The sequence below is a fragment of the Megascapheus bottae genome, chromosome 1 (assembly GCF_031878675.1).
Source record: "Megascapheus bottae isolate mThoBot1 chromosome 1, mThoBot2.hap1, whole genome shotgun sequence".
NCBI lineage: Eukaryota > Metazoa > Chordata > Mammalia > Rodentia > Geomyidae > Megascapheus > Megascapheus bottae.
In genome coordinates, this window is record NC_143509.1 from 37,829,367 (window position 1) to 37,855,624 (window position 26,258).

Genomic DNA, 26,258 nt, shown 5'->3' on the forward strand with positions numbered 1-26,258 from the left:
TCAACTCAAGGCCTGTATTTGGCCAAAAAGCACTCCCTGACAATACCCACACCCCCTCAGTCCTATTTTTCATAACTTTAACAGAGACTTAAGTGTATAGTTTTTGATAAAGTTAATTTATCAGTTTGCTATTTTATGGAGACACTTTAAAGCAGAAAAAAATGATTAATATAATCATTTAAAAGTTTCTCCAGTGTTTTTCTCGTACTTTCAGATTTTTAGGTATTATATTAAGGTCTATCATTCATTTGAGTAATGTTTTATGTATCTTGCAAGATATAGAGTATTTTTGTTTGTTTTATGTTTTAAGATATGGCTATGAAATAATACCCAAAACTCACCATATATGTGCATGTGTGTGTGTGTGTGTGTGTGTGTGTGTGCATGTATGCTGGTCCTGGGACTTGAAGTCAGGGCCCCATACTCTCAGTGGGTATTTTAGCTCAAGACTGGATCTCTACCATTTGAGCCATATCAGTATACATCTAAATTTTTCTAGTTGAAGTAAGAGTCTCCCTAGACTGGCTTGGAATCATGATCCTCAGATCTCCGTTGCGTAGCAAGATTATGGATATACACTACCTGTTCTAGAGACAAAACCCTTTTCCTATCCTTTCTGTACTAAAATGACTATATATATGTCTGTCACAGTTCAATTATCTATGTATACTTGATTTTATTTTTAGACATCACTACACACCATTAATGTGTTTATCTATATGGGCTTCTACATTAAACTGTTTTAGTTGTTTAGATTTAATAGAAGCAGAATTTCAACAATATTCTAAATTAACACTCAATTTCATTTTACAATTTTGTGTCCTCAGTTTGTTAGTATAATTTACTCTAATTACAAATAGTGAAACTGAGATAATAAAGACAATATTTTTTTAATTCCCCAAGCTCCTTACAGCTGTGAAATTTTAATTACTGTGGTAAGAAACAGTTTCTCTTCAGTGGTCGGAGTCTGGTGAAAGGTCTTCAGCACATTTTTTTCTATTTGATGAATAGAAAATATAAAAAAAGACTTTTCTCTGCCCTGGCAATTTAACGGACACAGAATTAATTTTTGAAATTTAAATTGCAGTGTGTATTTTCTGACTTTGGTTTTGCTCCAAGAAAATCACTGTAAGGATACTCAATTAGAATGAAATATGATTATAGTCTGTGATACAAGGCGATTTTTTTCTATTGAATCACATTTTATTCATGAGAAGAATTGTGACCAGTCAAGTAACAACTAAAATTCATGTACAATCAGGCCATATTCAAACTGAGACTCAAGAGTTTAAAAAGAAAGAGGAGAGAAAATAGTGTCTTTTATCAGACACCTGAGCAATTCAGATTTGCAGCTCTTGCACATAATAAAATATTGCATGCTGTGATGTGAATGATCATTGTAACATTTTGAGATAACAAAACTAACAGTAGTTAAATAGTAGTAATTTATAATTCTTTCTTTTCATATTTTTTCTAGTACTTAATGTGTAGCAGTTTTTGTTAATTGCAGTTCAGTTCAATTTTCTACTTATTTTCAATTATTTCTGCTTATTTTCAATGTAGTATATGTTTAATATTCTACATTTGCATCAATGTTACATCTGCTAATCTCTCTAGGCCCCTCCCTTGGAGCAGGCATAGTTGCCCTAGTAATTACTATGAAACTCTTGCTCCTGCTGTCTCAAAATGGGAGGAAGAAAAGTAAAAGGAGAGAATAAATCTACATAGTTGGAGCTACCAAGAACCTTTTCTAGTTCCCCATTTTTTAAAGGTACTCATAACTTTCAAAGTAGTATTCACAGATAAAATATGCTTCCCTCTAGTCAATAGTAGCTACCACAATCCAAACTGTCTAAAATAGATGGAGATAGTATATACATACCTTTTGCCTGCCCCCTCATTCATTCTTTCCATTCTGAGAGTACCTGACTTGTGAGTGCTTCACACTGCAACAGAAAGCTTTGTGAAATCAGCATGTGATAATTACTTAACTCTTTGATCCATTCTGTCCACTTCATATGCAATTTGAGATTCCTGTAATGTATACCATAAGTCACCTGTCAGTAATTGAGAACTTTTCCAATTGGATTGATTCTTGTTTCTACTTCCAGAGCTTGCTTTTACTTTTCTTTTCTTCTTCTTTTTTTTTTTTTAAATAACTGGGGAAAACATAAGTCCCTTGCTGGGAATAAGAGAATCCTTTAGGATCTCTGAAAGTATTTATTCCAAACTTCAAGTTCCATATAAAAAAATCTAGGGACAAAAAGAGTTCCCCTGTAGTTAAGAGAGGATTTGGAAGTCTGATCCCTTAGACAGGGTAGAGTGTTTGGAAAGAAGTCTGAGTGTTCTCTCCCTTTTTAACATGAGAATTCGAAAGCAGTGGGAAGTGATGCTCCGCCTATCAGAGCCCTGCTAACAGACAGCCTATTACAGTATTTAATAAAAACAGAAACAGCATGCCTGTCATAGGCTAATAAATCCTACCTCCTGCACGCTTTCAAAACAGTATGAAGCAGCTTCAACCGAGCTTCCGATAACTAATTTTAAGCATGGCTGTCTAGCGTGCCTGTCACTTCTATTGTCCTTCCAAACTCTTTCAGACATTTTGAGCAAGGAGTATTAAAGCTATGAGTTAGCTAGGGTTGTGACACGAATGGTCCACAAAGGCTTGAGGCAGAAGAGGGGGAATGATGATTGCCCGTGGCTTGTTTGGAGGACTGCACTGGATCTCTGTCATTAAAAATTAAGCGTGGCTTTTGAGGAAGATGTGACTACTACACCGGAGGTAGGATTTGCATGGAAAACAAAGGAATCTGTTGCTGTTTGTGTTTTTGGTTTGCTCTGAGCTGTGGATGGGAGAATTGCAGCCAGATGCCAGTGAGGAGCAGCGAGAGGAGTGGGAGTCCGTCAGCTTAGAGAAAAACACCATGGATAGTATTATGTTTTATGGCAGAAATGCCTCGAGGACAAACTGGCTCCAGGCTGGCTCGCAGCCTGCTGAGTGTGCATTCCACGCTGCTTTTCTCGTGGAGTAGAATGCTTAGAGGTCACTGAGGAAACAGTTTGGTTCTTATCAATGGTGCCAGCTGGGCTACAATGGGGAAGTGGAGGAAAGACTTTGGTGGGGGGGAGAGGCATAAAGGTTCAAGAAAAATAGGAGGAAGCTATCCTTAACACTTGAAACCTGTTAAGTAAATATTTGATTGCCATAGCAAATGTGATTTGGTGGGCAGAGTGTAATTTTTGAAAGGTGAAATTGGAAGAAGATGATGGATTTCCCCGACAAAAAAACTATTTCAGGTTAAATGTACTATTTAAAAAGGAAGGGCACCTTTATGTCCATTTTGTGTGTTGATAGCTGATCGGTTTGTGAGAATGGTTTTGCTAAAGCAAATTCAGAGTTTTAGAAAAAAGAAGGGGCTTTCTCTCTGTTGTTACTCTTGCATTTGAACAACTGCGGGGCTGCAGAAGGAAACAGTGATTTGCTGGAGGCTATAGACTTGGCGTTTTACCTTGATTATTTTAATGAACCAGAAACATGAAATTCCCCTTGAATGATGAAGGGGGTTGGATTCCAAAGTCCAGTGGATAATGAGATTTGCTGGGGAAAGAAACTCACTCTGTATTGTACTTTATGTGGGATCCGCTAAGCCCAATCAGAACAGGAAATGTCAGGAAACACAGGCTGAGATTTTGTTGAATCAAAAGTGCAAGTATCAGAAACCAGTGTTTCCCCAACTCCATCTGGGGAGCAAGTGTCAATCTTTGTCATTGCACATGACCCTCAGTAGGAAGCGTTAGAAAGCCTATGAGGGAATTTCTCAGTGCCACTGATTAGTTTCCTGGTGGACTTCATAAACTCCAAGGTGCAAAGATACCATTATCTGAAAAAATGATTTGGCTATAATGAACAGCAAAGGTATCTGAAATAATCATATATTTATGATTTATGAATATAATATTCTTCAAATGCTTCTATAACTTCTCTATTGAGGCAGTATTAGTGAAAAATCAGTACAGTGTGTTTTTCTGCTGCTAAATACTGGAATTTTAAAGCTAACTGGGACTTTATTCTTGTTCTGATGCCATTGGGTTTGTGTATTTGTGAGATGCTGACATTCACATGCATCTTTGTGGAAGGTGTGATCTACTTGTGAAAGTTTGGTTTCTGCTTTTTCTAAAAAAAAGTGATGGATATTACTGAAACCAGTCAAACTATCTTAGTTGCTGTTTATAGGAGTAAAAGCACATGATCTTAGAATTCCTGATTTAACTCTGACATAATTTTTGGCTTTTTTGTGGCCAGTGGAATGTGTGACCTTGGCCATGTAAAGTCCCATTTTCCATCCAATTGAGCTCACCAGCCAAGAATCCATCTATACAAAAAGCTTGAAGTATATAAGTAGAAATATGCATGCCTATTTTCCTATTATCAGAAGTTTATAAGTAGATAATATTTTAATTATCTTTCTTAATTCCATTAATTTTAGAAGGACTTTCACCATAACCTTATCAATATTTCTTATCACAGCAAGTGTCTACATTGGAGGTAATTTGTATTGTGATAATCATCGACAGAAGAAATCTAGCTAAGGACAAATTCATAACAGTTCATTGATGAAATGATTTGTCACAATTAGGATAACTTTCTATATTAAATCTTGCTGCTTTGTGCGCCTTGACAGCAAACTTACACAATGGAAAATAGAGAGGAAATAAGACAAATTGTCAGCTATGAGGAAAGTTAAGCTGAGCAATTTAGACAAATAATCTATTTTGTGACACTGATTCATTTCATTGACAATTTTCATTTATGTATCAGACAAAACATATACTTTCTTTTCAATTTCTGCTGTACCTAGTAACAACAACAGAAAATCGTCCTATAGAAAGTGAGGTTGGATTCCACATTGAAGAATAAAGCTTTCGTCAACCTTGATATCTCTGTCCTTTAGAAGCATAGCTACTGTTGCGAACCACTAAGACACTTGGTACGCAGAGCTCTTCTTATTCTCTGTCTCCTATTCATATGCAGTTTTCATCCTACTATTTTGGAAAATACTGGAGCTGGCATTTCTCATATGAACACTTCTTTAATTATTTCCCTCCTCTTGTTAAAATATGATGAAAAGTGAATCTTCACTGTAATAAGACATTTATAACATAATCTTAATTTTGCTAACATATATATATATATGTACGTGATGTACGTGTGTGTGTGTGTGTGTGTGTGTGCATATAGGGAGAAACTTTTAAAGTACACCAAAATATCAGCAGCAGTTATCTCAGCATGGTGTGATTGCTGCATTTTATTCTCTTTGTTTTGATATTTGCTAATTAAGATAGTTGTCACCAGAAAGCATAGAACAAAAGTTTATCTCTGCCTTGTTTTCTAACCATGTTATTCTTTTCCTCTTACTTATTTACACTATGTTTTCACCCCAAATTGTAAAGTTATTTGGTCAAACAGGACTATGCAGGGAGCCATTTGCCTGCCAGGACTTCCTTGGGGGTTCTTGACACGTCATGAGAAATTCAGCATCATCCTTTCTCAGACACAGATTCTCCTTTCTTTACTCAGGTTTTCTAGAAAGCGTGTGTGTGTGTGTGTGTGTGTGTGTGTGTGTGTGTTCTCTACTTTTCTCACTTTTCATAAACAAAATTTTTTTCCAACTTTTATTCAGGTTTCTCATTGTGCACTTAATCTTAAAATGTTGCAGTATAAATGTATTCCTTTTCTATATTTATGCACTTAATGAGGAAAACCTACTGGGCCCGGTTGGCTCACACCTGTAATCCTAGCCACTCAGGAGGTTGAGATCTGAGGATCCAGGTTTAAAGCCAACCCTGGTACAAAAGGACCTGAGACTCTATCTCCAATTAACCTTTAGAAAATAGGAAGTGGGGCTATGGGTCCAGGGGTAGGGTGGTAGCCTTGAGCTGAAGAGCTCAGGGACAGCACCCAGGCCGAGTTCAAGCCCCATCACACACACACACACACACACACAAACACACAAGTAAAACCTTGTCTCAAGATCCATACACAGAACAGCTCATAGATTTCACTAACCTGGATGTTTCCTCTAGCCTCTGTACTTACATATCTAATTTTATTCATACCATTGCCTTAGAAATATTTCACACTTCACAGGTTGAAATCAGATTTATTATTTTCATATAAAAGTTTTCCCATAGTTGCCTTTCATGTTTACAAACAGAAACATCATAGTCCTACGCGTTCAGAAAAGACAATAATCTGACATTCTTCTTTGAATCCTTCCTTTCACATATCATAGAAAATTTCTGCCATTAAACTGTATCCAAATTTTAAGTACTTACTATTTCCACTGTTTACTGACAACAGATTATTTTACTTTCTTTTTTTAAAAAAAATAGTTATTTTGGTCTGTTTGCCTCCTTCTGCTCCCATACACACATTCAATTCTGTATCCAAAACCATTTCTCACACAAAATTGAAATTAAATTACATCTTCTGCTCAAAAGCATTCATTCTTATTTGAATGCAGTTTAAGGCCAAATCCTTGAGGGGTCCACAGGACTGGCTTCTCCCATCTCAGTCACCCAGCCCTTCTTGCTCATCTTCACACCTGTCCTGTACTCTCAAACCTCAGGACCTTTGATTTTGCTGTGACTGTCTAGGAAATTCTTCTTCTACAGCCACTTGACTCTATCCCTTACTTTTCTCAGGTCATTGCTATTAGGCTTCTTATTTAGTAGGCACTCAGTAAGTACTTATCCAGTAATTGAGCAAGCTGTTCCATATAGAAATTAAATGTTTTCCTCATAAAAATTTATAAGCGGCATTAGATTCTAGGCATAAGGCTTTAACATCAGAATCAAAGCTCTACAATAACATTCTGTTATAGTAAATATCTTTTTCAAAAGAAAAAGATATTGAATATATTCAAGAAAGTCAACGAGGTTTATGAAAGAAATTTTCTTGCTCTTCACAGGAGGGGAAAACCATATCACTGATACCAATCAGTGTGAAAGTAAGTACAAATTCAATTTGTCTGAATTTGATCTAACCCAAATGACTTGCAGTTCAAAAAGGACATCCTTGCAGATCTCCTAAACATATGAGTATAGATATACACCATCCCTGTTTTCTGTTTTTCTTGTGTTTTTTTGTTTTTGTTTTTGTTTTTGTTTTTTTGTCGGTTGTGGGACTTGAACTCTGGGTGTGGTTTTCTTCCTGAGCTCTTCAGCTCAAGGCTACCACCCTACCCTTTTTTTTCTCTCTTTATTGACCAGGGAAGCGAGAGGAAAATAAAACTAAAATACCATGGACTGGCATGTATCTCAGTGGCAACGTACTTGCCTACCAAGTATAATGTCCTAGATTTGATCCCCAGTAAAATATAATAAGACAAAAAAATTGAAAACCTGTTGGAAAGTTGAGTTAAAGACAGTCTTCTTTTTTGAGGAGGAGAGTTCTAGTAGTCTTATAGAAATAGGAATCCGCCAGTGGTAATCAATAATCACAATATTAATTTACATTCTCCCTGATAGTCTGAATCATTTAGCCATGATATTCTATCACTCAAAAAAATTATATGCTTTTAGATAATTAAAATCTGACAAGGCCATTTGATTATCCAAATATGGTATACACAATAACATTTCCTATTTCTAAAACAGTGCATGGAGATAGTGTGCTAAGGGAAGGCCACACAGCAGCTGAAACAAACACCGACCTGGATCTCATCTCTACTTCATTGGTACATAACTTTGGGGGTTTTAAAAATCATCCTGAATTTCTATTTTCTTCTTGGCACATGATAATAATAATACTTACTTCTTTGGTTTGAAGATTAAGTTTAATAATGTATGCCATTTCTCCCATAAAGTACCTGGTAGAAAGAAGCTTGAGAAGTAAAAGATATCTCATTGCTATTGTCATTTAATCCTCACGGCATTTCTCAGCAGTGATATCATACTTTTCCACTGAACAGATAAGAAAACTAAGGTGTTGAGAAGTTAATCAAATTGCTCAAGGTCAGAGGGCAAGCAAACTATTAAAATATACTTTCCCTTCCGTAGAAATTCATGGTACAAAGAATGTCAGATTAGCCATCAGTAATGCAGTTAGTGGCTGAAAGCTGCAGTGATTATAGGAATTTTTAAGGTGGAACCTGAAGACAAAGCTTTTTTTTTTCCCCTATGAAAAACATGGGTGACTTAGGCACTCCTTCCCTAAATATAAAATGGACTCAAACACTAATGAAACAATTTAAATGATTCAATTTTGCAAGTAGAGAAACCTCTTTTTTCTAGACATGAATGCCATGGAACATTAGAAAATAGCTTCATGGCCATAAGAATCCCAGTTCTGCTGTTAACTATTCAGCTTCTTTAGCCTCTTTTTCAGCAGAAATGTACATATGGTAATAGACAGTATAATGTAATAGTAATTTATATAAACTCATAAGATATGAGATTAAAATAATCTCTGACTAGTTATTAACACCATGACTAGCACAAATGAAATACATAATACATATTACCTATTTGTACTGAACTATCATCTGAGGTGAAATTATGAATATTTATTGTATATATTATGATAATATAATTATTTTAATATATGATTTTTGTTTAGTATGGCAATATCTTCAAATTCAATTTTTTATCAACATAATAGATGTCATTTAAGTCATTAGTCAATGTATTATTCAGGAATTCAAGGCTGTGGAGCATTTGACCATACCAGAGACAGATTTTCTTGAGATGTCTGACATTTGCTCATTTCTCATTAGGCCCAAAAGGAAAGAAACAATTTTGAGAAAGTATCTGCTTCTTTGAGATATCAAAGCTAATTTGTGGATTCAAGTTCCTGAGACAAAACTTCAACGAAGTGCCTACCCTCAGCCTTGTCAGGGTCTAGCTTCTGTGTTTCCAATATCTGTTCTTTATCTGGAACCACACTGGCCAAATCTCTGAGGAACAGACTACACAAGGTGACTGCAGTGCATAATGTGCAGGAAATTGGAAGCTGGCATTATTAATTACTCCAGAGGTAACATGACTAATGTTGATTTTTGTTTTATCAGTCATGGGGCTTGAACTCAGAGCCTGGGTAATGTCCCTAAGCGCTTTTGCTCAAGGCTAGCACTTTACCACTTTGAGCCATAGCTCCCCTTCTGGTTTTCTAGTGGTTAATTGGAGATAAGAGTCTCTCAGGTTTTCCTGCCCAAACTGACTTTAAACCTTATTCCTCAGACCTCATCCTCCTGAGTAGCTAGGATTATAGGTATGAGCCACCAAACACCCAGCTTGTTGTTGTTGTTGTTTGTTTGTCTCTTAGGCCAAGGGTGTTTCATGTAATTGTTCAATTGAAAAATCATCTCCAATCATCTCTGTACCAGACAACTTCTCAAATTTGAGGTCTCTGAAATTTGGTGTCTGTAGCTAATGGTTGTAATTTTTTAATATATGTTGTAGTACTCTTCTAAAATGCAGATACATCATTGTCATAAAAATGCCACAGATTTTGACTTTTTAAATCTTCATAATGCACTTCTTTTTTTTCCAAACGACCTTGTACACTGTTCCAGTGTATTTCTTTGGTCCCTTATCACTCTCCTATTTCCTCTATCCACCTTCATTAAGGACGAGGCATCACAATGCCTGGCAAAGTACCTTAAAAAGTGTTTGTTAAGTGAATCGATGATATTTGTATCCACGGTTGCTCAGAGTTTACTTGGATCGAAGATGGAAAAATATTCATGTGGGCATATATATCACACTGAAGAAACATGGAACTAAGTGCAGTTCTTTGATATAAAGAATCCTTGGCTGTGCTATGTGCTCACTAACCTCTCATTCACCTGTCTGTCCTCTTAACATCTTCTGTTAGTCTCAGACTATATCAGATTCCCTTTTTGACTGCCTCAATTTCCTTCTTCCTCTCTAATTTTGGCCTCTAGCTGTGTCCCTATCTTTCTAATGCACATGGTGGAGACTTTCCTTCAAAGCTGACTTTGAGTCAGACAACTCTGACAGCAAATGTGTAAACCCCTTTCTCACCAAAGCCCCAGTGACAGATGAGCGGACACAAAAATTTCAGCACAGGGTGACGGGGGAGCGAATAAATCAGCTGTTCAGATGTCAAGCTGACTGGCTCTTTAGGCAAGGAAGACAAGATGGTCATAATGCCAGATAGGTGGGCTTTGTTTACATTTGCCAGCATTCGTACTAAGTAGGGAAAATGTTAGATAAGCCCCACATGCAGATTTCTTGTCTCCTTTGTGTTTTCCTTGAGTGTCAAACTAAAATTTTGAAGGAGGGCATGGGAACCCATTTTCTGTTTTAACAAATCCATGAATTGAGTTTAAAAGAATAGTTAGCTGAGTGCCATGGGCACATCCCTGTAAACCTACTCAGGAGGCTGAGGTCTAAGGATCAGAGTTTAAAGCTAGTCCAAACAAGAAAGTCAGTGAGACTCAATCTCCAATTACCACCAAAAAGTATAAAATAGAGCTGTGGCTGAACTGGTAGAGTCTTGAGTAAAGAAGCTTAGGGACAGCATCTGGGCCCTGAGTTCAAGCCCCAGGATCAGCAAAAGAAGGAAGAAAGGAAGGAAGGAAAAAAGAAAGAAGGAAGATATGTAACATTTTAAAGCTTAATTTTTAGTCCAAGTATTTAGGTACAAACCTAGTGAGAGTTGATACTGTGATTTCATAGCTCACAGGTAAATAGAACTATATAAAATATATTATTTTGCTTTATTTTATTTTGTGCCAATACTGTGGTTTGAACTTAGGGCCTATAATGTGTTCCTTAGATATTTCCCTTAAAACTGGTGTTGTGTTACAGCTCTATTCCAGAATTTTGGTGGTTAATTGGAAATAAGGGTGTCACAGACTTTCCTGCCCCAGAGTAAGAAATATTATAGGTGTTAGCAACCAGCACCTGCTTGAAGTATATATAAGTTAAAAAAATTACTTTTTGATTATCAATATCTTTTCTTTCCCCTTTTGCCTTAAGGTAAAAGGCTGTTCCACATGGGATTTAAGATTTTTCAAACTGCATAAATCTCCTTTTCATATTGTGGAACATACACAGGTCTTATGAAAGGAGAAGGAAAAAAAACCATGAATGCTGTCATTACTATTGCTAGGCCATATTATTCATAGACTCTTCTGTTATTGGAAATAATCCTGATCAACCACTTCAAGTACATGAAATTACATATGAGAGCAATGGAGATCTGCTTGGTTTTATCAGATATGTTTATTTGTGTGTGTGTGTGTGTGTGTGTGTGAGAGAGAGAGAGAGAGAGAGAGAGAGAGAGAGAGAGAGAGAGAGAGAGAGAGAGAGAGAGAAAGAGAGAGAGAGAGAAAGAGACAGAGAGAGAGACAGAGACAGACAGGATTTTGTGTGTGTGCATGTGTGTGTGTGTGTGTGTGTGAGAGAGAGAGAGAGAGAGAGACAGACAGACAGAAACAGAGACAGAGACAGAGACAGAGAGTGTACGAGGCTTGAATGCATTACTCACCTTTCTTGATCATAACTGTATCTCTACTACTTAAGCTAAGCCTGTGGTCCAGTCCTTTTTTGGTTAATGGGGAGGTAAAAGTCACTTAAGACTTTTTTTTTTTTTACCAAGGCTGGATTTGAATTTGATCCTCTAAGTTTAGCCTCTGAGTACTAGGAGCCACTAGGACCTGACTTATCAGACATTTGAGGACATTTTTTTCCACTCAATTTTGCACTAGAAACACAATAAAGGTCAAGTACCTGACTCCATAACTCTATCCACAGGGGTAGCATATCTTTCATAGTGAAATTTTTCGAAAGTTAAAAATAGACATCAATTCAAATGCACAAGATCAGAGAATCATTCTGGACACTCTGCATGCAATAGTTTATGAAAAGGAGAGCATTTGGTAAATCTTGCTCATGAGCTAATTCTTGAATCTAAGCTTGATTTCTCATAAGCATCTGAAAATTTCACTCCTCATAAAAATGTGTAGTTCCACCAAATTGAGCTAAACTTCCTCATAGTGATTGTATGTCTATAATCTCTGTGGAAGTATTGATTGCTTTGGACTTTTATTTCATCTCCTAGTGTATATCAAATGAAATTAGAAGGAAAAAAATGTTGGACTGTCAGAAGATGTTTCACTTTTTTGCCTAATTTTAGTGGCAAAGTGAAAACCAGCAAAATTGTAACCTTCTCTCTGTGAGAATGACCAACAACTGGTGGAATTTTGCTTCCTAGTGATTTTATTTGATTCTGTGTGGTACTTGGGAAGAGCTTTGTGAGGCTCTCTGTTTAGACAATTCAAGGTAACTATTTGCTTTTAAAATGTAAAAATAGAACAGCACAGGAACGATTTCTCTGCAAGAATAAATCAAAAGAAATGTTGAGAGACAGAGAGAGTGAATATAAAGAAGAAGGAAGGTTTAGATAACATTTTGCTGAATTTGAGAAAATATATATATTTTTTGCTAATCATGGGGCTTGAACTCAGGGCCTGAGCACTGTCCTTGGGCTTTTCTCAAGGTTAGCACTCTGCCATTTGAGCCACTTCACCACTTCCAGCTTTTTCTATGTATGTGGTACCGAGGAATCGAACCCCGGCCTTCGAGCACTTTATCACTAGGCTTAACTCCCAGCCCTGAGAAAATATTTTTGAATGAATAAAAATAGCAATAGCCCTAATACAGAGAAAACCGGCTATTGAATGTCTAATAAAAAACTACTTCTCAATATTCTAAGTCTATTTCCCCATTGACAAGGGATTTAGTGTCTGCTGAAGTTAATCTGAAAAAAATAATATAAAGAAAGTAGATGTGCTCTGATTTATATGCCTCTGTGAAAAGTTGTCAATTGTGTAATTTCGATTTCAAACACATGATGTTTGGTGTTCACTGAAAGAAGATTCTTTCTCACAGACTCTGAATGTGCTCAGGTGTCCACAGTATTTTTTATACATTCTCTATCCAGTGAAGCTTTAATTTAGAGTCTTCATTTCATGATTGCATTCACTCGTCCATTCATTTAATAAATATTTATTGAACTTCCACTGTGGATTAGGACTCTGATGACAATGTGGTTATATTCTTGAACTAAAGCAGAAATAATCTTCTTCAGACCTGGAGTTTAGATTTCAAGAGAAAAGAAGGCAATATTTGAATATTCTCACCAATGAAGTCGTGATAATAAATGTCTTGACTGTGGAGACATTGATGTAGTCATGGATAATAGGGAAAACTCCCAGGAATAAATGATTGAGATGCTAAATAGAACAGTGTGAAAATGTAAAAACAAATAAACAAACAGCAAGTGAGATAATAACCAAGGTTGGAAGAGAAGCTTTATCCAATATCCAGAGAGAGCGCAACTCAAAAGAATTAGAGTTAGAGGAAAGAGGATGGAGGTAGAGACAGAGCTTTAAGGTAGAGACTGTCCCTGAGAGAGTTTTACTCTCTGTAAGATGGTAAGATGGTGGCTAGGAGGAGAATGTTTAGGAATTTACCTACAGTTGGTGATGAACTAAATTTAAAAGAATGTGAGTAAAGAAGGAAATGTCAAGGGTAACTGCCTATTTTTGACTTGAATAACTATAGAGATTATGACATCATGGAAGACTGCCATGAGTTCACTTCCGTTAAAAAAAAAAATCTTTTGACCCAGGCACTGGTGGCCTTTATGCCTATAATCCTAGCTATTCAGAAAGCTGAGATCTGAGGATCTCAGTTCAAAGCCAGCCTGGACAGGAAAGCCTATAAGGCTCTTATTTCCAATTAACCACCAAAAACCTGTAAGTGGAGCTGTGGTTCAAGTAGTAGAGCACTAGCATTGAGTAAAAAAAATCTCTGGGACAGTACCTAGGTCCTGAGTTCAAGACCAAGACTGGCACACACACACACACACACACACACACACACACACACTCCATTCTGAAATTGTACCTCTACTTCACACACACACACACACACACACACACACACACACACACACAGTGTTTAGTTTTCTGGTCCTATAAAATCTTCTTTCATTGCAATTATATTTGCTTGTTTAATTTCCCAGGATACCTCCTACAATATAGTTTTTTCCTATCTTTTCCTCTTTGCTGAACTTTTCTAAACTTTTTTAGTATTTGCAAATATTACCGGTCTGATTACCCTGAGTGAGCCATCTCTCCAGCAGTGACCTTGCTCTCTGACCCCAGTCTAATGCTGCCTACCTACTACACAGTAAACATCTCCTGTGGCTGCCCTCTTCAGGCTTCAGAGTTCAGTTGTTAAAACTAAACCCTTGTGAAGACTTCATAGCTCTAACCTGCATCATTTTTTTCTGTTCACTGTATCACCAGCCAGTAGTTGTCTTTGAGTTTTCCTGCAGCTATAGACATAAATGGTTAATTCCCACTGATGTATCCTTATCTATCTATGCTTCTTTCCTCCCCACAAGTGAAATTTCTTTGACCTCACACCTTGATTATTAAGATAGTTGGATGGCTAATTTCTTCATTTCCAGTCTATTCTCTCTTATCTTTTGGCCAGTCATTTGTGCTCAAACTCAGGACCTGACCACTGTCCTTGGGCATTCTCAAGGGTAGAGCTCTACCACTTGAACCACAGCACCACTTAAGACGTTTTCTATGTATATGATACTGAGGAATTAAACCCAGTTCTTGGTGCATGCTAGGCAGGTACTCTACCACGAGGCCAAACTCCTGGTCTCCCAGTCTGGTCTCTTTTCAAACTGTGGTCCTTGAATCATCTGAAAAATATTACCTGAAGAATTATTTAAAAAACAAACACAAGAAAATCAGCTCATGTAGCCCAAATTGAATTCAGATCTTTTGAGGATAAGGCCTGGACATTATCCAAACACCACAGGTAGAACTATCATATATTCATTATGATAAAAGCTATTATAACATCTTCATGATCCCCCACTTTGCCAGTCCTGGGGCTTGAACTCAGGGCCTGAGCATTATCCTTAAGTTTTCTCAGCCTAGCACTGTACCACCTGAATCACAGCACTACTTAGAAATTTTTCAGGGTATGTGGTACTGAGGAATCAAACCCAGAATCATGCATCCTAGACAAGCACTCTATAACCAATCCATACACCCAGCCCTTGTTTTTCTCTTTTTCTTAATGCAGATATTTCCAATGAATAGTTTCAAAGCACAGTCTTGATCATGAATTGTTCCTTATTTCAAACCCTAACTAAAGTTTCCTGAGAATGGATGATAAGATCTTCCAATCTATGGTGTCCAGTTAAATTTCCATTCTGCTCTTCATTCTTACTTGCTTCTATTATTCTTTATTACAACTGAACTCCACTTGCCACACATGAAATATGACTGTCATATATTTATATCTTCCTGTGTCCACCCTATGGATTTCAAACACATGGGAAATGTTTTATTCCACTCTCTTTTTCTCCCTGTCCTCCAATATTACCTCACAAGGAAAGCTGTTCCTCATTTTCCTTTTCCATAGTCATTTCTTATCCTGTGTGCTAGAAATGATCTGAGCAATTTTCAAATTATTTTCATAGGTTATTTTACTTTTCTACTTAATATACCACAAGTATTTTTTTCCCACATTTTTTTCCTTTAGTTTGGGTGATTCCAGAGATCAAACCTAGGCCCTCCTGTAGGCTAAGCAAGCACTCTGCCACCTGAGTTACTCTCCCTAGCACTAAATTTCCTTTTTCTTTCTTCTAATTACACATTGACAAAAGAAACTATGTTTTATAAAGCATTAGACTCATGGATCATTAAGCTGTGTTCCGTATCCATTAATGTGTGTCTTTGGGCAAATAATTTATCTTCCTTGTTAACTAGGTTTGTGTTGCTTATCTTATAGGACTTTGGGCAGTAAAATTTGAGATGATGTCTAAATGATGAACCATCTGAAATGACCAGTGTATAATAATTTTCAGCTACAAAACTGGCCATTTTATTGTACTTCTATATTTCACAATATTTTTCTTTCAAATATTATTTTTTTCCCATGCTGTATTTTGCATTCCCTCCACACATCAATTTCTTGCTTGCTGATTATATATTTCAAGGTGATTATGGTATCAAGTTTGATACAGAAGACAGAAAAACATTAGAGAGAAGGAAGAGCACCAATGTCAGGCAAGCAAACTAAAAATCCACCTCAGTGCAGTACTAACCCTTACCTGCTCTTTTTTTTTTTTTCAAAGAAGGTGAACAAACAGCAAGAGTAACAATAAGCTAAAGCAAGCTGTTTTCTAATGAGAGAAATAAAGGTTAAATAAAGGTCAACAGGAAAAACAACAACACTCATCGTCTGTGGTTTATGGTTCACCTGGGCATCCTGAAAACTTACACAAATGTCTCTCCTGTGCATTGCCTTACTCCAGCGTATCTAAATCACATTCTACACCACCTTGCCTGGGATACTTTCCTCATTAATCAAAATACTAATGTGCTTTCAAATGTAATTTTTAAGGAAAATAAACATTTTTTTCTTGGGTAATTGTATCTTTCCCCCCTGATCTGCTGGAAACAAAAAGCCAAAACAATAAAAATACTCTTGCCAGGAAACCACAGGTTACAATGACTATAAAAGTAAATAAATAGATTCTCTTTCATTTCACTTTACTTTATTTCCTTCCTAATTTATCTTACATTTTATTACTTCTCTCTTGACAGTTTTTTTAAATTAACATCAGTTAGCTGTATACCAGATTTCATTTGCCATGTCCATATGTGCTTCAACCAAACACATTCCCTTGATTACTGTAACTCATTTCCACCTCTCTTCCAAACCAATTTTTAACAAGTTTTGTTTTTCCATTTCTACATGTGTATATAAATTACTCTGGCCAACAAATATAATAATAAACTATGACGTAGGAACCACAAAATTAAAAAATAATTTAAGTAAATTAAGATAAAAAGTAGTTGATACCATTTTCTGTTGCTAATTTTAACATTCTAGACTTAGCACACTAAGTGAAAAAAAACTATGTATAAAGTTTCCTTTGTTAAAAAATATGCTTTACTCACTTTGTACTTGAGACTATTGAGATTCAAGATAGACTGATCAAGTTGTACAAGATATACAACTTGTATATGGTAAAGCTTGGTTTCAAACTAAAGCGAGCCTGCTCCGTATACCTTTAAATATCACACTTGACAACTGATAGCCATTGGACACACTTTTGGGCTAGGTGTTGGGGATGTTGTATATGCTTTGACTGTTCAGAGCTGAACTGTGAGGTCTAGGGGGGGTACGCTCTGACACTTGGGCTACAAAGGGAGGCACATGTCTCATTCACAAAGGATTTAGGCAGCTGGCCCAGACAATCTGCTTTCCTGTGGATTAAGATCTATCTTTGCTGTCTCTGTACCAGCTGAATAACCCCCTGATGCGTGGTGTTGGTCTTTATCCAAATGCTGACCCAGGTTTCTAGACATGATGCTAAAATGATGACCGGGAAGAATGACTTCTCTAACCATGCTCCACCACAAACTGCCACACTGAGAACTAGTGAAAGAGAAAGGAAACTTGGGCAACTAAGCAAAATGGTTTATAACAGTTTGCATTGTTTTCTCAGCATATCTTTAAATTGTTTCTTTTTTTTCCTGTTATCTTTTTGTATAACAAGCAAAGAAAGGATCTATTCTTCCACCAATCTCTAAGATAATTCAGATTGACAACCCATTTTAGATAATATGTCAATTATGTTCCAATTGTCCTTCCCTAATTTTTCCCAAATGTATCAGATACATTACAAGCTTTCTTTTCTCCATTTCTCATGTTTTCCATTCTAGGTTTGATTTTACCAGGGTACAACCTAGGCAAATTTTCTGTCAAATAACCTTCCTCGAACTAGGTAAAATTTGAACCATAGTTTTTCCTATTTCTATGGAGTATTTTTGTAGCTATTTTAATTCAAACAAATATATTTATCCTTGCTTTTACTTTGCCTTAAATTGTAGAAATTCTAACACTCTCTTACCCTAAAATTATTATAATTTGTATTCAAAAGCAGTGACCTAATAAGTTAGAAATTTTAAGCCTCAGTAGTCTCTGCTAAATTTATGAATAAGTATCCCAGGCATTTTTGACAGCTTCCATTATGGTGTTTAGATTTCTTTCTTTTTTGCTAAGTAAATCAGTTAGATGTTATCCATTCAAAGGCATAATAATATAGTATCTCACTTTGTTATCTGATATATTGAATTTATTTGTATTTGGATATTTGAAATTTGATAGGGAAGGGGGGAAAACCAAGACGGGAGGGGGGTGTGGGGGGGGAGGGAAATGGGTACCAAGACATGTGAAAGGGTATCAATGTATGTGAATTAATGCACCTTCTATCTGGCAAATATCATGTAACCCTTTTACTAATTACAATAAAAAAAAGGAAAAAACAAAAGAAAGGAAATGGAAAAAAAAACAAAAAACAAAAAAACCCAAAGGCATTATAAGACCTAAGGATTAGTAGTAGTAGTAGTAGTTCCTCTATAAAGATAGGCAGAAAATTTCCCCTATGCAGTATTATTTTGGCTGGGATTTTGTCTCTGCTTGTTAACAAGCCTTCCCTAAAATGATAATGCTTTAATCCATATCCACATAGCAAGTCAATTTTAATAAAACATTAAAGTCGAATTAAACTTGAACCTTCACCTGAAGCTTAAACTTCTAAATTACTGCTTATTAAAGGGTAGTTAAGATTTTTGATGAATAAATAAAATTTGAGGAAAAAACCAGATTTCTTCTATTGGCCTACCTTATCAACTGGCATCATGCTAGAAAAAATATACAAGTTTGGGAATAGTCTTACAAGATTTGATGAAAACATTTCAGAAAAATGACAAGATACTGACCAACATAGACTTTTAAGATTATCTACTAGAACCAGCCCACTAAAGGGGCAAGATATTTGAATGAATGAAACAGAGATTCAAAAAGAAGTACAGGCTAAGGCTAGTAATGTTATTCAAAAGCAGTCTCTGGTTAGCTTCAAAGATTTAATAGTAGTGTGTAGTTTTTAAAATTGGTTTTCCTAAAACTAAAATCTTCAGAGTAAATGAGGGTAAGCAGAGGACAGAGGACAGATCATTGGAAAAACTGATTGAAAATCGATACACCACAGCCAATTGCCTTAATAAGCGCTATTAGAGCTAATAATAGCTGATATTATTATTGACTATTGATGTGCCAAGTGCTGTACAGACTACTCTTCATGCACATCCCATTCTGATAACAAAATAGAGGCTAAAAATAACCCATTGATTTTTCATATGAGGAATTTGAAGGACAGAGAAGTCCTCAGCGAGTCCAAAGGAACACAGTTAGCAAATGACCAGGCCTACACTCAAACTTGGGTGATTTAATCTTGATTCTAGAGTCTTCATACCTAATCAGCATTACAAATTCCAAAGCCCTATTCAGATAACAATTTTCAAAGCACATGAGTACAGCATCTGAATGAACTAGTAGTAAGAATCCGAACCTTAACTATTTATGAGTCCAGTCTTGGGGTCCTCTCGCAAAATTACAATTGATACCAAAAGAACATGAAATCAACCCAGATTCCCTCACTGGATGAATGAATCAAGAAAATGTGATATATATATACATAATAAAATTATATGCTTCTATCAGAAAGAATGACATCTTCCCATTCATAAGAAAATCGAAGGCTTTGGGAGGGAGCCGGGAGAAAACTAAGCTAAGTAAGCCAGACCCAAAGAAACATAGGTTACATGGTTTCCCTCATTAGTAATAGTTAGACTGTGCCTATAAAATCTATAAGTAAACTCAATGGATAATGAAAGACAAAAATTTACACTTGGACATTATTAAATGAACAGGAGTCAACAGTCACACAGTGAGACCAAAAAAAGGATATTCTTGAGAATCAAAAGGGCTCATTAGCTATGTGCATATGATTATATAAAATAATGCTTATCAAAAAGGACTCCAACAAATAGAAATAGAGATTTTAAAATTCTACTGCTTGGGTTCTGTTTTTTCCTTCTGGTTTTTTTTTTTCCTTTTGCCTTGTATATAAGTTTATCTAATTTGGGGAGGGGGAGAGGAAGCACAGAAACAGTGGGACAAAGAGTGAACTAATTCAGCAGTGATATTCATGAGACTGGAAGAAAATGAAGGAGGGTGTGATACTGTTTAAAAAGAAATAAAGAAATACAGGGGCTGGGAATGTTGCTTAGTGGTAGGATGCTTGCTTAGCATACATGAACCCTGGATTTGATTCCTCTGTACCACATAAACAAGAAAAACCAAAAGTGGCACTATGCCTCAAATGGTAGCATGCTAACTTTGAGCAAAAGAAGTTCAAGAACAGTTCCCAGGCTTTGAGTTCAAGCCCCAGGACTAGCCCCTCCCCCCCCCCAAAAAAAAGAAAAAAAAGAAAGAAGAAAGAAATGTACTCATTACTTTTATAACTGTAACCCAGCTATATATCACCTGTATAACTAAATAAATAAAGGGTAATTAAACCTAAAAAAAAAACTCAAAAAGCCAGACACAGGTGGTTCATAACTGTAATCCTAGCTACTCAGGAGGCTGAGATCTGAGGATCACAGTTCCAAGCCAGCTGGGGCAGAAAAGTGCCTGTGAGACTCTTATCTTCAATTAACCACTAAAAACCAGAAATGGAGCTGTGACTCAAGATAGTAGCCTTGAGTAAAAGAGTTGAGGGACCATGCCCAAGATCTGAGTTCAAACCTCATGACTAACAAAAATATAAATAAATTAATTAGATGAATAAAATCAACATCTCTATTCATCATTTGCTGTTTTAGATAGGATTTAAAAGCCTAGTGATTGGGAATGTTTGAGAATGTTAATAAGTATATGTGCTTAAAGAAAAGATAAGTTTTATTTCCTCACTAGGATAACTTAAGGCCTTTGTGTTTTGTTTTGTTTCATGTTACGCTTTTGGATGGAGAAATAGATAACTCTTAATTTAGTTGTTTCTTAATTTAATTATCTTTAAATAACTAGTTAATGTGTCTCTTTCAAGAGAAACATTTAAGAATTTACGTTTCTTAAAAATAAAATTCCCTCAGTATTTGTGTACCCAAGGTTATGGATATGGTCTTGGAGATATAAACATAACTACATAGACATAAAAAATCCATAATGGGCTTTATATACTCTATAGACATAATGTTTTATTACATACATTAATTTGTATCTATGACATACAAACCCTCAGCTTAATTTTAATTACGTTCTAAAATCTCTTGAACACTTGTTTGTTAAACATGACATTTGAAATAGAATGTAAAAATCAATGTTAATAAATTATTTAATAAAAAAATAAAATTCTCAAGCCAGGCTCGGTGGCCTGTAATCCTAGCTATTGAGGATGCTGAGATCTGAAGATGGTGGTTCAAAGCCAGCTCTAGCACTAAAGTCTGTGATACTCTTTATCTCCAATTAACTATCAGAAAATAAGAAGTGGTGCTGTGGTTGCAGGTATAGGGTGGAGCCTTGAGCTGAAGCGCTCAAGGATAATGCCCAGGCCCAGAGTTCAAGCCCCACGACCTACAAAAAAAAAAATCTCAGGTCAGCTAAAACAAGATGGGGGGAAGGAGTGGGGGAGGGAAATGGGGACAAAAACATGAGAAGGGGTAGCAAGGATTGTTAAGAAATGTACTTTCTACCTGGCAAATATAATGTAACCCTTCTATTAGTTACAATAAAAAATAGAAAAAAATTATGCTGGTAATTATTTAAAACTGACCATTGTTATGAAAACAACTCTCCTGTATATGCTGTAGCTGGATATGTGAGCTTCGAGGTGAGCAGAAAGATACTTTATTTTGCTCAAAGAGATAGTATTTGTCTCATGCTTGATACTAACTCTATCAAAGAAAAAGATCTTTGATGAGGGTTTTGAAGTTACATGGTAGATTATGTTTACAGTAATATACTAAAGAGTATACTGTGCTAAGTGTCAGATTAGACTCATGGAGCAGAGGGCCACACCAAGGAAGGAAAAGCTAATTTTGCCTGGATAGCATGATGGAAGACTACGTATTTGATATGAGCTGAAAATGGGGCTTGAATAAGACTTTGAGATGAGAAGATGGAAATAGATGTCTTAAAAATTACAAAGGAAAAGTAAAACTCTGGGCTTTATGAGTTATAGAAAATTTATTAGAAAGAGAGGAGTAAAAGATAATCACCATTTAGAAGCCCAGAAAACTTAAAGAATAGTTTGACCAGAGTTCATTGGTGAAACACAGGGCAAAATCCATAGAGGTTGATAAAGAGGTTTGAGGACACACTGACTTCGAGTTAGGAGAAGAAAATAGAAATGAGGGTTTCCTCTAGTGAGGTATAAAGAGATGTTGATTTCAAAGCTATTTTCCTGGATAATCATATCATTTAAACTTCAGCCATCACTTCGGTGAAGAGAACAAGTCAAGAATGCAAGAACAAATAGGATAGAATAGGAAGAAGCAGCTACACTTGGGAAAGTCAGAGTTTGCAAAGAACATTTGGTGACCTGGGAAGTGACTTTTTATGCGATAAAACATCTAAGATGCACAACCAAAGGAAGGAGAAATCTGTTTGGACTCACCCTTACTTTGTAGTTGCTTGGCTGTGTGTTTGTGGGCCTCTTGTGAGGGTAGAGGGTTGTACATCAATGGTAGATGGCTGTAGCAGAGGAAAGCTGCTTAACTCATCGCAGCCAGGAGGCAGAAAGAGTGAGAAGCCCAAGGACAAAGATAAACTCTTCCAGGATAAGCTGCCTCTAATCTGTTTCCTCCTAGGTCCATCTTCCTAGTTTCCACCACCTCCCCCAAAGGCCATCAAGTTATAAATTTATTAGTTAATTTATCCATTTGGGAGATGATAGTCCTTATAATCCAATTACTTTCCCAAAGCCCAGATGATCATCTGGGAACTAAAGTTTTAACATATGTACTTTGGTAGACAACTCAGATTCAAATCCTAACAGCAAAGGATGCAGAATCACCAAGAGAATAGAGAAGTTCACAGAGGCACAGGTGAATGGGAATGTCAGCACTGAAGACTCTAAGGATGATAAAGTATGATAGATTTTCTTGGCCACCAAGTGACACTGAGGAAAGTGATTTTAGGCTTCACCATTGAAGCAATGAGGGAAGAGGCACAAAGATGCTCAGAATTGGCCTAAAGGAAAAGGGAAAGTGTTTATTAGGATAATGGGAGGTTAAGCATGTTCTAGGTTGGAAAGAAAGAACCAGGAAAAGAAATTAAATTAAAGCTAAAGAATGAGGTAAATTAATGAATTCGTACATCAAAGCACTGATTAGGTTAGCTGTTTATTTTTGCCTGCACTGGGTTCTGAACTCAGGGGCTTAGACTTCCTAGGCTGGCACTCTGTCCCTTGAGCCATGTCTCTAGCACTGCTTATTTGTTTATTGTGCCAGTCTTAGGGCATGAGTTTAGTCTGTTCACTCAAGCCTGCTGATCTACCATTTGAACCATAGATTCACTTCTGGATTTGGGGTGATTAATTGGAGATCAGAATCTCAGACTTTCCTTCCTGGACTGGCTTCTAATCCAGACTCTCAGATTTCATCCTCAGTGTAACTAGAATTGCAAGTGTGAATCACTGGCACCTGGCTAGCCCTGCTTTTGTTTTTGTTTACTTAACTAGTTACTTTGGAGTCTAGGGAATTTACTTTACAGGCTGGCCTCAAATTAATAGGGTCTAGACCTCATGATCTGCCTTGGGATAGCTGAAGTTTCAAGTCACCAAAGCGACTATAGTTCTTCTGTGAGGGTTAAGAGGAAAATCTGTAAATTATTTTTAGTCGTTTTCAAGAGAGAACATAAGATGTTCAATTTTTTCTTTATTGCTGTTATTATGTGGACCAGATTGAATTCCTTAAAGAGTTTCTTATGACTAGTTTGAAGTTTCCCATTTTAAACCAAGAAAATTTTAAATTGTCCTTTGAGTACACAAATAAATGACAGTAATAATACAGTTGCCACAGTCAGTACATTGTTTTAAATCCAAACAAAAAGAAAGGGGAAACTTTTCAAGCCTAAATAAGATCAGCCAGCTGCCCGTGGCTCACGCTTGTCATCCTAGCTACTCTGGAGGTGGAGATCTGAGGCTCGCGGCTCAAAGCCAGCCCAGGCAGGAAAGTTCGTGAGACTCTTACCTCCAAATAACCACCAGAAAACCAGAAGTGGCATGTGGTTCAAAGTGGTAGAGTGCTAGCCTTGAGCTCCCCAACCAACAACAACAATAGAAAGAAGATAGAGCCAGAAACCTGTCAGACCCCATTTCATCAAAACATACAAATGGACGTGCACTTTCCTCAGTTTGTCTTACAAACAAAACAAGAACAAAAACCTCTGATTATTACTATTATTAGTATTTCAGGATTTCACTGTATAGGCCTCATACTTTCTCCTACTTAAACATCCTGGGTGCTAGAATTACAGGAATGTACCATCATGTCCAGCCCCTAGTTCATTTCTAACTTTTTATATGTTAATTTGAAAAGTTTTAAATATGAGTTTATGAAAACAATTCTGTGTATCATAATTAAAGTTCTAAATAGATTAATGTATCAATGCCACAGTCTATCTATAAAATGGGAGCATTTGATGTAAATACTCTACACTTAACCTCAATGCTTCAGTGGACTCCTTACTCCTCTTTGCTGTTGCCTTAGGCTGGTTGGTGTTTACCTGGCATAGCTGAATGCTATGTGCCTACACCCAGCAGTGTCAAGGAGAAGAATAACAATAGTCACTGCATCTTGGCACAGATATGACTGAGCATCTTTCTTTTGTCTTTAAAGCTCTCTTTCACCCTACCTAAGAGTGCAATGCAGACTTGGGTCATCACAGGAGCCTAAGCAGCATGCTGAGAAAGAGGAGAGGGAAGGAGAAAAGGAGAGGACAAGAGAGAGAGAGAGGAGAGGAGAGAGAGAGAGACACAGAGAGAGAGAGACACAGAGAGAGAGAGACACAGAGAGAGAGAGAGACAGACAGAGAGAGAGAGAGAGAGAGAGCGAGAGAGAGAGAGAGAGAGAGAGAGAGAGAGAGAGAGAGAGAGAGAGAGAGAGAGAGAGAGAGAGAGAGAGAGAGAATTAAGAGGGGGAGAACAACAGAGCCCAGAGGGCTGTGTGGGAGCAGCATGAACTGTAGGTAAGCTGGAATATCCTATAGGACTGTATTTTGCATTCATCTCTATGAGTTAGTAAAGGAATTGTGATGGCTACTCTTCTAGAGTGTGTGGCTCATGGTAAAAAAAAAAAAAAAAAAGCAGGCAATAATAGGGAATGTGATGTGTCCTGACTTGGCTCTCCTGGATGATTGCGAATTTAGAAGTAAGAACTTGCAGGATGGTTTCATTCATTAAGAAGGGATGTTTCTTCTCTAAGTTGGATTTAGAGAACTTGATGATTCTGGTGTATGTTTTCATATTTAAAAAATGATGTGGTGTTAATTTACAAGTCTCAGGTTTCTGCTCAAAAACATTGGAGTCTTGTGATTTTTGTTCTCAGTCTCTGAAATTCTCAATTATTTTACTGTCAGGATTTTCTTCTATTTGATAAATTTCCTAAAAGAAGCTTTGTCTAGACATGCGAGCTAAATTGAAGAATGGTTACAAACATTTCGATGACTCTTTAAGAAAAAGTATTTTATTTGGTATTTTAATAAACATGTTGACTGAATGAGTGCTATTTCCAGGAGAATTAATTATGCAAATACTTGTTGTTTTAAATCTTTACAGTTAATTTTACATATATAGAAATTGTCTTATACAAGCATTTAAAACATTATTATCTTATCAAAGTTTTTTTCTTTTGAAAACTAGATCGCAGTATTTCTGCAATGAGGATGCATACAAATTAAAAATGATCACTATTCATAGATGCCAGATATTCCAATATGCTCTCGTATATGTTACTCACTTTGAAAAATGACTATTAATATCCACACTATAAAATTACTTAAGAAACATTTCATTTTAAATTAGATATTTCTTTCAGATTATATAGATGTATTACAATAATTTTTCCTCAATTTCATATTTCCATGTTTACAAAAAAAGGATATGTGTGGGTATATGTATACATGTAAGTATGGAAAGAGACAAAGAAAAAGAGATATTTCTATTTTAAAGGAAATGAAGAAAAATCAAAGGAAAAGAATAGAGGGAGGGAGAAAGAGAATCTGAAAACAAATTTGGCCAGGAATAATTCATTTAGTTATTTTATATCACCTTATGTGAG

General features: G+C 36.3%; 1 protein-coding gene across 1 annotated transcript in view; it reads left to right on the forward strand.

Annotated features, from left to right (window-relative positions):
• The first annotated feature begins 2,578 nt into the window (after positions 1 to 2,578).
• Positions 2,579 to 26,258, forward strand: part of Kcnmb2 (potassium calcium-activated channel subfamily M regulatory beta subunit 2) — a 257,522-nt gene continuing 233,842 nt past the window's right edge. The window contains exon 1 of the mRNA XM_090331050.1: positions 2,579 to 2,785. The gene's annotated coding sequence lies outside the window, so the exon portion shown is untranslated. The remainder of the gene's footprint in view (positions 2,786 to 26,258) is intronic.